This window comes from Aptenodytes patagonicus, chromosome 23 (assembly GCF_965638725.1).
Source record: "Aptenodytes patagonicus chromosome 23, bAptPat1.pri.cur, whole genome shotgun sequence".
In the NCBI taxonomy this organism is placed as follows: domain Eukaryota; kingdom Metazoa; phylum Chordata; class Aves; order Sphenisciformes; family Spheniscidae; genus Aptenodytes; species Aptenodytes patagonicus.
Genome location: NC_134971.1, coordinates 3925361 through 3938718, shown reverse-complemented (window position 1 = coordinate 3938718; position 13358 = coordinate 3925361). Strand labels below are relative to the sequence as shown.

General features: G+C 56.0%; 1 protein-coding gene across 1 annotated transcript in view; it reads right to left on the bottom strand.

Moving 5' to 3' along the window:
• SORL1 (sortilin related receptor 1) overlaps positions 1-10252 on the bottom strand; it is a 49871-nt gene extending 39619 nt beyond the window's left edge. The window contains exon 1 of the mRNA XM_076358358.1: positions 10205-10252. The gene's annotated coding sequence lies outside the window, so the exon portion shown is untranslated. The remainder of the gene's footprint in view (positions 1-10204) is intronic.
• Positions 10253-13358: the final 3106 nt, after the last annotated feature.

Genomic DNA, 13358 nt, shown 5'->3' with positions numbered 1-13358 from the left:
GCCAGGGCTGCTGTCACTTACACCAAGGCCACCTCAGCGAGGTACTCAGGCCCTTGCTGCAAGCCACCAAACAGTTAAAGAGAAGGCTTCCCTGGCAGGGGTGACCTTCGAGCATGGCCCCACATAAAGCAGCATCTCTCATGAACATGTTGCCAAAATGTGTGTGCCTAAAGGCGTTAGTTTTCCCTTTATTCTCCCTCAGAGAAATAGGATTCGTGGGACAATGAGAATGAAAACTAAAACCAAGGATCGAGAAGTGATTCCAAATCCAGCCTGATTAGGCGAAAGGCCACAGGGAAACAGAGTCACCTTTCTACACCAACTTCTTCTGTACCCAAAAGGACGTGCTGGTTTCCAAAACAAACGCAGACATACACAATCCCATTATTCCCTGTGTGTTGTATCTGGCAGTGCTATGACAGCACCGGTCGTGAAGGGCTGGTTTCTATGGGGAAGCTATCGCAGCATTGCTGCAGCGGGAGCTGAAGGTGCAGGAGCCTCTGGGAAAACCCAGTGCCCGTAGCGACTGCTGCCAGCAAGCGGGGATGGCCAGCCTTGCCGGGAAGCCAGGTGAAGTAGCTCGGCAGCGGCTTTAGCTCAGCCAAGAACGGGCGCCCCGATTGCTGCAGCAGTGGACGTGCGTGTCTGAGCCCCTGCACGCCACCATCGCCACGGCTCAGCCAACGGCTGGTAACCCCTAAGCTCAGGATCTTGGGAAGCTGTAAAAATACAGGGCTAAGCCCTTCTTAGGCCTGATACCCTGTGGCTCCCGCTGACCCGGGATCAGCGAGGAGCACTGCCCAGGGTAAGGGGCCAGTTTAACCTCTGCCTGTGACTGGCAAGTAAAACGCTTGGAAAAACAAGATCTTTATTCTGGAAGAGTTGGGGCGAGTGAAGCAGAAGCCCTCAAATCCCTCTTACGCAATAGGCTCACACAAGGGGAAGAAGAAAAAAAAAAAATCAAAACCTGGCAGGGAGGCAGCGAGCAGCCCCCAGGGCCGGTGCCCGCAGCTGCACCCCTGCCTGCCCGGCCAGAGACCCCCCCCCCCACCGGGCAAACAACACCGTAGCACCCGGATAGCAAATGCGGCAGAGATTTAGGTCAGGCAGCAGCATCAGCTACAAAGCAAGCCAGCGGTAGCCTTGGGCACCCGCTGGAAAAAAAGAAGCGACGCTGTTTTGAGGATGCAGGGAAACAGGGCAGAGAAGAAGGAATTGGTGATGCCCACTGAGACCGCTGACATACAGCCTCGGGTCTGAAATCCACAGCAGCTCTGCACTCCCAGCCCCAATCCCCCTCCCCTCCCTTAAAAGCAGAATAACCCCATCTAAATCTCCTACATCTATATTAGTTATTTTGGGTGCAGCTTTTTTGGGTTCCCAGCTGTGCCCGGGCTGAGGTCGCTGGCTTCAGGCAAAGGGCTAGGTTTGATAGCTTGTCTAGAGTTTTGCTGTTATTTGGAGGGGAGGGGGATAGCGAGGGGAAGCCCATAGTTGCGCATTCAGAGACAGAAGCGAGCAACCCTGCCCAGCCTCCCTTCCCCAGGAAAGCCCCTCAAGAGGGAGATTTGTCTGCTCCCCCCAAGGAAAGCTGAAGTCTAGATGTGCCAGACCTGCCCTGTGCACACCCTCCCCAGCTCCCCTCAGCCAAGAGGGGCTTGTTACTACCTCCGTGGCAATTTCAGTAGCGCTTTGCGTTTTTTTTCTGCAAGAAATCCAACACTCGGACAGTTTCAAAACCTGAAAAACCGCAGGAGACTCCTACGTGCGCCTAGCTTTAACCTCAGCAAGAAACCTCTACAGCTTTTTTTCCTGTGAGCCAAAAGAGACAGCGAGCCCCAGAGAGACCCCTCCTCAGGGCAGGGAGACCTGGGAAGCATGTGAAACCCAAAGGCCAGGGGCCCCGTGCTTGGGCTCAGAGGAGCCAGCTGAGCCTCGCTACTCATTAGGAGCCATGTGACCTCAGGCAGCCTAATTAGGGCCGAGCCCCTGTATAAAGGCTAAGCTGGGCACAAGTAAGGTTCACCTCCCTGGGAGGGAAAGCAGCACGGAGTGCCTAGGGGCTGTGCTCAGCAGAAAGTTTAGGAGTAGCTGAAGACTTCTAGAGCATGTCTTGCTAAGGGGTGCAAAGAAAGAGAAGCCACCAGGAGGATGCCTTATGCTGTAAGTCCCCTGGGAAGGGCTCGTGCAGCAGCGTCTCAGGTTTAGGAGCCTCCCACACTTGTCTCCGCCAGTTCCCAGTGTGGGAGACCACAGCTGGTGGCTGACCAGCCCTGCTATGGCCCTTTGGAGCTTTGTGGGGACCCAAATGACTCAGGGGAGCAACAAATGGGACTCTGAGTCTTTGCTGTCCAGGCAGCAGCACTGCATTGAGCACCAGATGTCCCATTGACCAGGATGTTTTTTGTGAAATAGCTTTGCAATAAGGCTGTTGTTATCCCCGACATGAGTAACCCTGCCCTGCGCGCTGGGATGAGGCTCATTTGGCAGGAGCCCGCTGTCACAGAGTCCCCCACCTCCTGTGATGGGGGAAACCTTCCTTGGGAACTGGTTTAACCTATGAATGGGCAACGGCTGGTGCCTAATTGAAACAGTATTTAGCACAAATTCCACTTCATAGGGAGGTGTTTTGGTCTTTGCTAAGTGATTAAGTGTATATGAAATATGTATGAAATTTTAATTTGTCCTAATATGTAAGGTGCCGAATGAAGTCCAGGAGCCAAGATGTAGTGGAGGCTGCTTGTAGCTCTAGTTAATGTAGTTAATGCTGCTAGCTTTGCTCATACTAAATGCTTATTTTTTGTTAACAGTATCTTCCAATAAATGAACCCCCTGCAGAAATGGGGTGAGAAGACAGCCCCTGGAGCCGCTGTCCTGTGGGAGCATGCCCCAGAGCAGGTACGAGTTCCCGCACAGCTCAAGGGGTATAGCTGGAGCCTGAGGGCTCCCTGGCTGGGCTGGGAGGGGAAGAGCACCAATGGATGCATGGTGCTGTGCTGAGATAGTAGTAGTGCTTTGCTGAGCCTCCCGAGGTGACGACCGTCAGTAGGTGAGCAGACCTGGGTGTGTAGCGTGCAGTGCCGAGCTCTTTGAGTGCCCGGGGCTGGGGGAAGCACCCCGATCCTGCGTTCCTCGGCACCTGCAATGCCTAAGTGCCAGGTCCCCTTCCCGTCACATCCCTCTCAGTTGCTTATGCCCAGATTTGAGAGGTTGGGGCAGGATTTTGGTTGCCAAGCTTGGGGGAGGTAGCTTACCCCTCGCACTTAACAAACTGCAGCGTTAGCGAAAGCCGTGGGCTTCAAAATGGTGCAGGCTAGCCAGGAGATGAGTGACTCTGGTGTGGGCACCTTGCTGTAGCTACTCTTATGGCTGCTGGCAGGCTAGACGGCAGTATCTCAGGCCTTTCCATCACCAGAGGACTCTAAATCCCAGCCTTTGAGCCACCAGTGAGGCTGAGCTGCTCTGCGTAGGAAGCATAACTTCCCCATACAGAAATCACACCGTTAGCTGTGATGAACTGCAAGCAGAAATATCGCGCGCTTGCTGACTTGTAATGGCACCTAGCACTGGCGCACAGTGACAAGTGTCAGGACAACATTAGGGGCTATTCTTGGTGCCGAGTAGGCTTGGGAGCTAACTGTGTGCATTGATGAGTTTGCTCTGTCAAGAATTAACGCTCTAGCTACAGGACTCGGACCGCAGCTCAACCCAGGCGCTCGCTATTAATCAGGAGGCGACACGGTGCGACTACTCAGGGGCTGAGGCTCAATGCTGTAAAATTGGGGGTGTGCAGAAAGAAGACTCCTAGGGATCATTTGTGTTATGTAACTGAAGATGGGATGCCTACAAACAAATGCAGTTCCTAGGAAGTTTCTGAATAGTTAATAGGTTATTACTATGGCTCGATAAGTGAGGGTATCGGAGAGCAATGGGCCTCTGCGGCTGTGAGCGGCTGCCGAAACCATCAAAGTTTCACCGGCAGCTCGGATCTTGGCTTGGAGGCTGTCAGGAGATGCTTGCAGAAAAGGAATCGGCTAAATATTTTGTACCCCGTAGCCAGGGGAATGGGGATGGGGCTAAAGAAAGCTATTGCTGAAAGGGGTCAGAAGCGAAGCCACAGCTTGGTTAGCACAGGGCTTTAAAGGAAAGGTGCTCTCTCACCATCATTCCGGCCCGCTGGAAGCTGCAGCAGATAAGTGCCGGGCCTTTGTGTCCCCGTTTCCTCTGCCTTGCCCCGGCAAGGCTTACGCAAGAGCCCGGTATCGCGGATGAGTCGAGTGTCATGGGTGGCTACCGCATTCCCGGCACGCCGCGTTCCCCGTGCGCTCCCACTAAAGCTTCATTACTGTACCTTCTGCTCTGCTCCCGAGCATCTGTTTCTAGCCCTGCCATGATATTTTAAAATACAGTCTGTGCCTGCTGTAGCGCTGCTTGTGGCTTGGACTGAAAATGCCAGGGTCTGAAATCATTGATATGAAACACGGGTGACTCATTTCAGAGAGTGCCAGGCCCATGTTAATTTTGTTAATACTGAAATCATCTGCTTGCAGGGCTGTTTTCTCTCTGCCACCACCAACAGAACTCTGCGTTAGCTGTTGTTTCTAGGAGAAAGGAAAAGGGTAAGGGAGGGAGAAGATAGGGGTTGAGGCGGGAGCCCCGTTTACCCCAGAAACAAGTGGGTCCCTCAGCAAAAAGGTCCCAGAGATGGGCTCTCTTTCTAAATTGATGGGGGGGGGGGGGGGGTGTGTGACAGGGAATCGAGGCTGCCCCAGCAAATTTGGGTAAGCACTGATGAAAGTCACTCCCCCACAACCAAGGCACGGAGGAAGGCTGCAGAAAAGGTCTAAAGCGCTGCCAGTGAAGCGTGCCATGAGCTAGTCATTACAGCTACAGAAAGCTTAAACAATGCCCCTGGGACACTGCAATGCTTGCTTAGTCCAACAGCAGGATCTGTGAGGAACCTGCCGAAGGGCAAACAATGAATAAAAACACAAATACCTCTTCTGGCCGCCACGGTGCCAGGAGCAGGAACTGTGTGGCTTCCAGAGACCTGTCTCTCCTGGCAAGCTTGGGCAACAAAGCAAGCGCTGGGAGCAGGGAACCTTCCTGGGGCAGCCGGGAAAGGGGCAGGGGTACCCGTGCCCCAGGCAGACGCAGTGATGGGGAGGGGTATCTGCCAATGTGAGGAAGGAAGAAAAAGATGAGGGGGGTCCAGGAGCCTGCATCCAGCCCTCTGCCGGGATGTGCCGTCACCACCCAGGGCACCTCCAGAAGTCTAATCTGGGAAGGTCTCTGCCGGGCTGGCAAACTAGGTCAAAATTAAGTACGGTTCAATTCCGATGCAGCGTGATTGATGTCTCCGTTCACACAGCTGGATGGCATTTACCCTGCAAAGCACTTCCCATCTTCTCTGAAAGAAGAAAGGCTCTTTGCCAGTTCGCAGGTTGTGAGGGAAGGGAGCTAAGGTGGGCTCTCTACCTGGGATGTGCTAATGGCCTCAAAAGAAGAGAAGCTTCAGCTCTCTCTGCTGAGGCACTATTTTGACCATGTGCTAACAGTATTTTAGGGTAGCTTGCCAGCACGACCCGAGCCTATGCAATGCATGGCGCGAGGGCTGTGGGAAGGGACTCCTGAAGCCTAAGCGCAGCTCTGCCCATGAGCCACAGCGTGGCTGCCAGCCAAGCGCCTGTCCGTGCCCGCCGCTCTAGTGAGGGGGCTTTGCCTTCTTGGTACTCTGCAGGTGTGCAGTGCCAGAGATAGAGATGTTGACGTCTCCTGCACAAAGTCATCATGGTGGTGTTACATTAATGGGAGACAAATTCTTCTTGGCTGTCTTGAAAAACTTCTCTCTTAAAGATAAAGATCACTCAGTGGCATCATGGTGTGGTATTGATTTTAATCTAATGCAGGCTGTGGTAGCATGTGGTACTCCAAATGCTAGCAGCTGAGGAGGTCATCTTAAGTCTTCATCAGTGTGGAGGGGCAGGGGGTGTCAAGGTCAAGCAGGTGGGCTGATAAAAGGTCATTTCATAGTACATGGCCTGGAAATGATGAAAACCTGGTCCTTTTTCTCAAAGGCAGGATTGGTTAGCACCAGGAAACAGGCAGCTTGAGAGCAATGAAGTAGGTCCCCCCAGGAGGGAACAGGATGAGCTGATGTTAGGGCAGGCAATAATGCTGGTTCAGGGGATGGGGAGGCACAGAGGCGACAGCTGTGCACAGGTTAGAAATGCCGGGAGAGGCTTGAGGCCTCGCAGCAGCAGCACGGAGGGCGAGCTGGCTGCTGCAGGAGCCGCCAGCAGTCAGATAAGATGTCTTTTGTCCCAGTGTGGTTTAAGGTAAAGGTTTCTTCTGAGTTGTGTGCTTTTGGGGGAGGTTTCAGATAAGCCCTTTCCAAAGAAGGGAAAGCAGTGTCTGCAGATAAAGGTTAGACCTGTATGTCTGTATTAGCAGCCCAGCAGTGTAAATGCTGTCTGTAACTGTGATCCTCTCTCTTGCCCCTCAGGACCAGCAGATAGAGGCTGCCCTCCTGTCCCGGTGTTTCTCCTTGCTGTCTGCCGCAGCTACGACATGACACTTGCGAGACAGCCCACCTCATGGTCACAGAAGACGCTTCAACCCAGCACGCAGGTAGGCAGCCGAAGCAGCTACTTCTCTTTCCCTTGTTTGTTGCACTAAGCAAAGTCCTTGCAGGCGATGTGGTTCGTGGCTGGCTTTCCCCCAGGAAGGGATGGGATTTATGCGGGATGGTGGGGGATGTACTCTAGAAACGTAAAATCCTGGAGCTGAGTACTTGCATCCAGGTCTGAGTAGGGATGCATAGGCAAGAGCACGGAGGCTGTTTAAGGGACAGGAGGGCGGGCTGCAGATGAGCCACTGCCTCGGTAGCCAGGGGCTTGCGCCAGGAAGAGGAGGGCAGGGTGTGCTGCCGTGGTTGCTGGAAGGGGTTTTGGGAGCACTGCCAGCCCGGGGGGGTGTAGGCAGCAGTTTTCTTGCCCTGGGGATGCTTCTCTGCTGCAGTGGTGTCCTAGAAAAGACCTGTCACGTGCCAGTGCCTGCTTCGTAACGGTCTGTCCATTGTAACGCTCACCGAGAGTCCCGCAGAGGTGAGGGCCGTGCAAGGGAACAAAACCCGCTTTGTCTCAAAGCTGACGGTCTCTGGAGTCATGCGTTTGGTCTCTTGGTTGCTGGTGCTTTGGAATCAGAAAAGCCGGGGGAAAGCCACGAAGGCACAGGGATTTAGGCCACTGGTCTTGTTTGCTGAGGTTCCCAAAAAGTTTTTCTGTAGCCATGCATGCAAGCTGTACAAGCCTGCCCGGCAAGGATGCAATCAGTGGTGAGGATCTGGATGAGGAATCCAAGTAATGTTTTGTGCTTGTGTCTTTGGTATCTAGGGCAAGAGGGTTCTAAGCCTGTTACTGACGGTGCCAAGTAAGCTGCGTTTGGCTCCTGAGGAGCCACAAAGGATTTGGACTTTCTTCCCCTCCTCGCTTCCAGCTAGGGCAATGTGTCCCTCCCTCTCGCTCCGGTCCCCTGGTGACATCACCCGTGGCAGTGACAGGCAGCACTGACCTCCTGTGCTGTGCTTTCCTTCACCTCTGAGGTGTGCCTGGGCTGTAAGCCGCCCCATGAGGCCATGTCGGGACCGCAGTCGAGAGCTGAGGAAGGGCAGGGAGTTTCGGGGCATGAGCCAGCGCATAGCATATGGCCGAGTGACCTGCCAAATGCACAGGAGCAGGATGCATCCCAGATAAGGGACTGCAGCCACACAGCACTAGGATGCTCGGTCCAAGCACTGCCCCTTATGATGATGTCCCTGAGAGATGACTGCTTTTTTGACTGCGCTATTTTCTGTTCGTATTAGAGGAGTGTCAGAGACCTAGGGGAGGGGGGACACAGGGATTGTTTGGCGCTTGTGACAAAGCATGAGACCCCTGAGCACCATGTTACGCAGCTTTCTGGTTTCCTAGGTGTTAGTAATTCTGTGCGGTCAGATCTGTAACACAGGCTAGGTCACACGGGCTCCCTCTTGTCCCTCTTATTAAAGCAGACCCTGATTTAAAGCACTGTAGCACTCGGGAGAACTCAGAACTGTTGTTCAGTACCAATAAACTTTTCCTGGTGACATGCAGTACCTGGGCTTTAAAATTTGTGTGTCCTGCCCCAAAGCAGCAGAAGGGCTGGGTTTTGTACGTTAGCCTGAAACCGCGTGCCATGCCACCAGTGACAGTGACTCCATTCTCAGGCAAATCCCCTCTGAAAGCTTAAGGCAATGCGGAAAGACCAAACAGTGGCAAACTTTGTTGAACTCCTACTGCTTCCTATTAGTCCTGTTCCAGATGGCACTGGAGTTACCGCACCCTCTCAGATCTGCCACTGCATGTCCAGGCGATAGAGGCTGCTCCTGCCAAAGTAGCTCTCTACCTCACCCGGGTAGGTGGGTTAGATGAAAGCCATGGGGAGATGGAAGGGAAAAGGCTACAAATGCCTTTCTGTAGATGAGACAAGTGTTGTGGTTGTTTTTTTTTTCCTAAAATGGGGTAGCTGTGTTATGCTAAAAACAGCCAAATGTTGAGGAGGTAGAGGAGGCGAAGCAGATTTTCAAGGGGAGTTGGAACAGCTTTTCCCATCCTCTAAATGGAGGAGCAGAAGCAGGGCTTTAGGAGCAGCACCAGCCCCGTGTGTGCCCCTCCAGCGGCCCTAGAGCTAGTCTTGCCTCATGGCTGGCTCCTTCTCATCCTACAGGTAGTGAAAAGGGGAAATTATAGGGCACCCAGAAGGGAAAGCACTAGCTGAGGAGGCAAACACAGATGTCGCTGAAGGCTTGAAGCCTTGCCTACAGTGTGCCTTGGCCCTCCATAGGCTGGTCCCCCCTCATTCTCCCGGCAGCCTTTTGGGCACATGGTGGGACACAGGCAGCATAAGCAAGGAGGGTCAAGTAGGGCAACTTAGTGTAGTCTAGTGCGTGGGTAGTTAAAAAATAAAGTAGACTCTTCAAGGCTGAAGCTTTCTATAGCAGGCACCCAGGCAGCCCGAGTATAATTCCTCATCACCCCTAAAGCGACGGTTGTCTGGAAAAGGGGGGGCGAGGGGGATCCTTTATGGTCCTGGCAGCCAAACTTGCCAGTGAATCAAGCCTGAGAAGGGATACTTTCAGAAATAGCAGTTTCTGGGGTTTTTTTTCTGCAATGAGCAACTCCTCTCCCCCTCTTTTTCAAGAAGCAGTGGAGGATGGATCAGAAATGCAGAGAGGAGCCCTTCTTAGGGAGAAGGGCATGGTGCCTCACAAATAGCAGTCTCTTCTACCAGAAATCGCCTCCCTCTGCCTAGCTTCCAAGCGCAGAAATGTTCAGCACGAGCATCTCTAGGTGAAGAGTTGCTGCCCACCGCCTACCCGCTCCTAGCCAGAGGGACATTTCCCATCTGGCAAACTAGTGGAGGGGAGACCCGGCCCGTCTCGCTAGCGTGTGCCCTTGGCTGCCCGGCAGCTACCGCTGCTCATCTTGCTGGAAATGAACCCGCAAGTATAAAATGCAAATCCGACAGTGCCACTAGTTTGAGACGGATCAGGGAGAAACAGGGAGAGGTGGGAACAGCTGTAGGCGGAGATCAGCAAGTACCTCATGTCTAAATGTCTGCCACTTTGTGAGCGGGGCAAGTTGCGGGCAGGGAACGAGCTATTAGATGTAGCCAGGGCTGCTTCGCCAGCAACCTGCCTCCCTGCCGCCGCGACCCTTCCCCGCCGGGCGCTGCGGGCGCCGAGGGGATGCCGGCCATCCCCACGCGGGATCCACTCCAACCCCCGCAGGCGCGGAAGTTATTTTCCGAGCAGCAAGTGTGCAACCGCCCCCCCCCCCCGGCCTTCCCCGCAGCGGACCCGCGGGGGGCTGCAGCGCGCCGCGCTGCCGCCGAGGCCGAGCGGCGTGGCCGGCTCCCCGCCAGCCCGCTCGCGGCACCAGCACCGGGGGGACCGGGGACGAGCGGCTGTGCGGCAGCGCTGCCGCCCTCCGTACCCCCTTTCCCCGTCCCCCCGCAACTGCCCGGGGGGGGGGGGGGCGCAGCGCCGCGCGGGGTGATGTAACGCGCCGCCCCGCGGTATTTTGGGGGGCGGGGGAGGGGGGGTGCCGAGCCCACGCGTGCACCGCGGGGCCGGCGTGCACACCCACCCACCCACCCCCCTCCCCCCCGGCCCGGCCCGGCTCACCTGTCCGTACACCTGGATGGGCTCCGGCGGGCGCGGCGCGACGCGGCGGCTCCGCGGGGGCTCGGCGGCGGGCGGCGGGGCGCGCAGCAGCAGCGCGGAATGGCCGCCCGCCGCCGCCGGCAGCAGCAGCAGCAGGAGGGGCAGGAGGCGGCGGGGGAGCGGGGCGGCCCGGCGCGCCCCGCCGCTGCTCGGCGTCGCCATGTTCGTGCCGCCGGGGCCGGGCCGAGGCGTGCGGGGCCGCGCCGAGCGGAGCGGAGCCGAGCGGAGCGCCGCGCCGCGCCGCCGCCCGGAGAGAATGTGCAATGGGCAGCGGCGCCGCTCCGCGCCTCCCCGCGCCGCTCCGCGCCCGCATCCCGCCCCCGCCGCCCGCTCCCCTCGGGGGATGCTCGGGGCCCCCTCCCCGAAACCGGGCTTCGCGGCCGCGAGCGAGTGCGGTCTCTTTGGAGGATGCTTGGGATCCTAATGCAATGAAATGAAAGGAAGTTAAATTAATTGAAATAAAATGAAGTGAAACGACATGACGTGACATGAAATAAAGTCAAATAGAATGAAGTTAAATGAAAAAAGTCAGATAAAGTAAAATGAAATAAAGGAGTTGCAGCTGCTTCTCTCTGGGGGATGCAGGAGGTTTTCCTGCCACCCCCTAACAAAGCCTAGCAGCTCTTTTCCTCCCGTGCGCACCCCTGGCAGGGTGTGCCCCCCAACCCGGGACGTGGGCCTAACGCACCCCGGTATTGGTGGGAAGCGGCATGATTGCCCGTGCAAGTGTCCAGGCTGAGGTTTAATACTCTTCCAGGCCTGGTTGCCACTGATGTCACCTGTGGCTGTGCAGGGGGTGATAAACATGAAAGGCCCCATGGGGAGCCCCGGAGCGTCAGGCAGGGGTGGGCCAATCGCAGTCTGGGTGCAGTGTACCGCGTGCTGGGAAGGATGACGCTGGAAATTGCCAGTTGCCAAACAAAGCCTGACTCCCCTCCATTGCTGCAGCTAGCAATCTGCAGCTTGTACCGGTGATCTACTGCTCTTCTGCTCCTACTGTTTGTCTACTAGTTTTGGCATGTTTGAAATGAGGTGCCAAACCTGTGGCTGCACACGCAGATGCCCACATATCCCAGGGCAGTGGCTATTGTGCACGCGCAGGGTAACCGTGCGCCCCGTGCGTGGGGACCCTGTCACGGCAGGGATGCCCCAGATCTGCGTCAGTGCCGCCAAGCGTGGCCCTGCTCCCCGCAGCGCCTGGGCTGGGACCACAAGGCCTTTCCGTGTCGGGACCTGCAGGGTCTGCCAGGAGGGAAAAGAGGCGCGTGCGCTCTCTACGAGCGTCGCCCTTCCCCGCCTGTGCGATGGGAGGGATTCGCTGTCAGAGCAGGTTTGGCAGCGCTCACACTGCTCTCCTGGTGTACTGAGCATGTTGATCAAATGTCTTGCGCCAGGTGAGCAAGGATAGACAGGAGAGGGTTTTGTCCTGGCACCGTAGGTGTTCTGGACACTTTAATCCCACCATTGACTGTGAGGAGGGTGGCTCGCAGCGTGGGATCTGTTTGGCTTGCGCTTTTGAACCCTTTCCAACCTTGTGGAAGCTCTCTGCCACTCATGTCTGTTCCCGGAGGTCCCTCTCGCAGCACGCGCCCCTGGTCCCTTTTCTTTTTCCAAGTCAGTTTCTAATCAGTGTCTCTGGTAGTTGTGGCAGTTCCTGATGTGGAGCCATCCCCAGGAAGCCCCCGTTGGTTTTAAACGTCTACCGGCCTCGTGCGGTGATGTGTTTTTGAGTGTTGGTTTGAGGCTCCTTGCTATGTCTTGCATTTCATTTGAAAGAAGAGCAGCTGGTAAAGACTTTGGTTTCCTGTAACCAAAGATTTATGAGGTTTATGCAGTCTATATGCATTGGGGAGATTATCCTGTGGGTCAACAGTAATGCTTCGTGTCTAGTTCTTGTCAAGCACTGTCATGGTGCCGGGGGGCTGTTTCGGGTAAGCAGTTTTCCCGGCAATCGGTCAGACCTGCCATGAGGTTGGGCTTCTCACGGGGGCATGAGGAGAAGAGGCTAGCAAGGGACCTGCCGGCGGGGCGGCTCAGCAAGCAGTAACATAGGCTCGGGTCTTTGTTGCTGAGAGGGTGAGTCGGGTGCGATGAGGAGCTGTGTCTGCCTGTGGATGGGAAGATGAAGGCGTGGATGGATGTTGAGAGGAGAGAGGAGAAGGCGCAAATGATTTCATACATTATGGTGATAGACTTCCCCCTGGTACGGTTCTGGTAGCCCTCAGAGCTCTCCACCCCAATTTCTGCCATCTTCCTACCTGGGCAGAGCTGAGAAGGTAAGCTCTGTCTCACCCGAGCTGCCGGTGGGAGCGGGAAGCCGGAGACCCCCGGGGTCCCTCCAGGCCCTCTCGCCGCCTCTCCCATCCATGGTGCCTGGCAGGTGGATTCGAGCTGTGCCAGTGGGGTGGCTCGTTCCACTCAGGGTCAAGTTAGCTAGCCATGTGCTCACCCATAAATCATTTGGCATAGGTAACATGCCCACGTGGCCCTCATAACTCATTGGCACGGCGGAGATGATGCATGGTTATGCAGGGATGGCGCAGGACTGCCACCAGTGGCCACAACCCTGATTTATCGGGGCAGGCCAAAGCGCTGGACTCCCAGATGCGGGGACTTCCCCCGTGCTGCCACAGGCTGTGAAAAGCACCTCTCGCACCTCCCTTCCAGAGAGCAACTTGCCCCGTCCCTGCCCGGGGCTCGTGTGGCTGTACCGATGGAAATCTTTGTAACGCACAGGCTTTTTTGGTGCTGGGCAGTGCCATGTCCCAGATGTTATGGAGCAGGGGTGGGAAGGGTGAGCGGGGATTTGAGGCAGAAGGAGAGCAGCGGGTTCGTGCCCAGGTGGCAGGGAAGGACCGGGGCCAGCTCTGCCCGGGCTCCCGGTGGTCAGTGTCCAGCTGTCCTGCCAGCTGCAGGGTCCCCTCTGCGCGGCTCCGTCTCAGGCTCTGCAGGCAGCAAGAGGTGTTGGCTCATCTCAGCACTGTGCTTAATGTGGATATATGGTCTGTGCGTCCGAGGCAGTTCGCCTGCTCCCAGCTCCGCTCACACTGAGCACCAGGGACATCGTGGCCCATGCCTGAGCGGATATGCATTATGTGACTTGTCCAACCAAGAT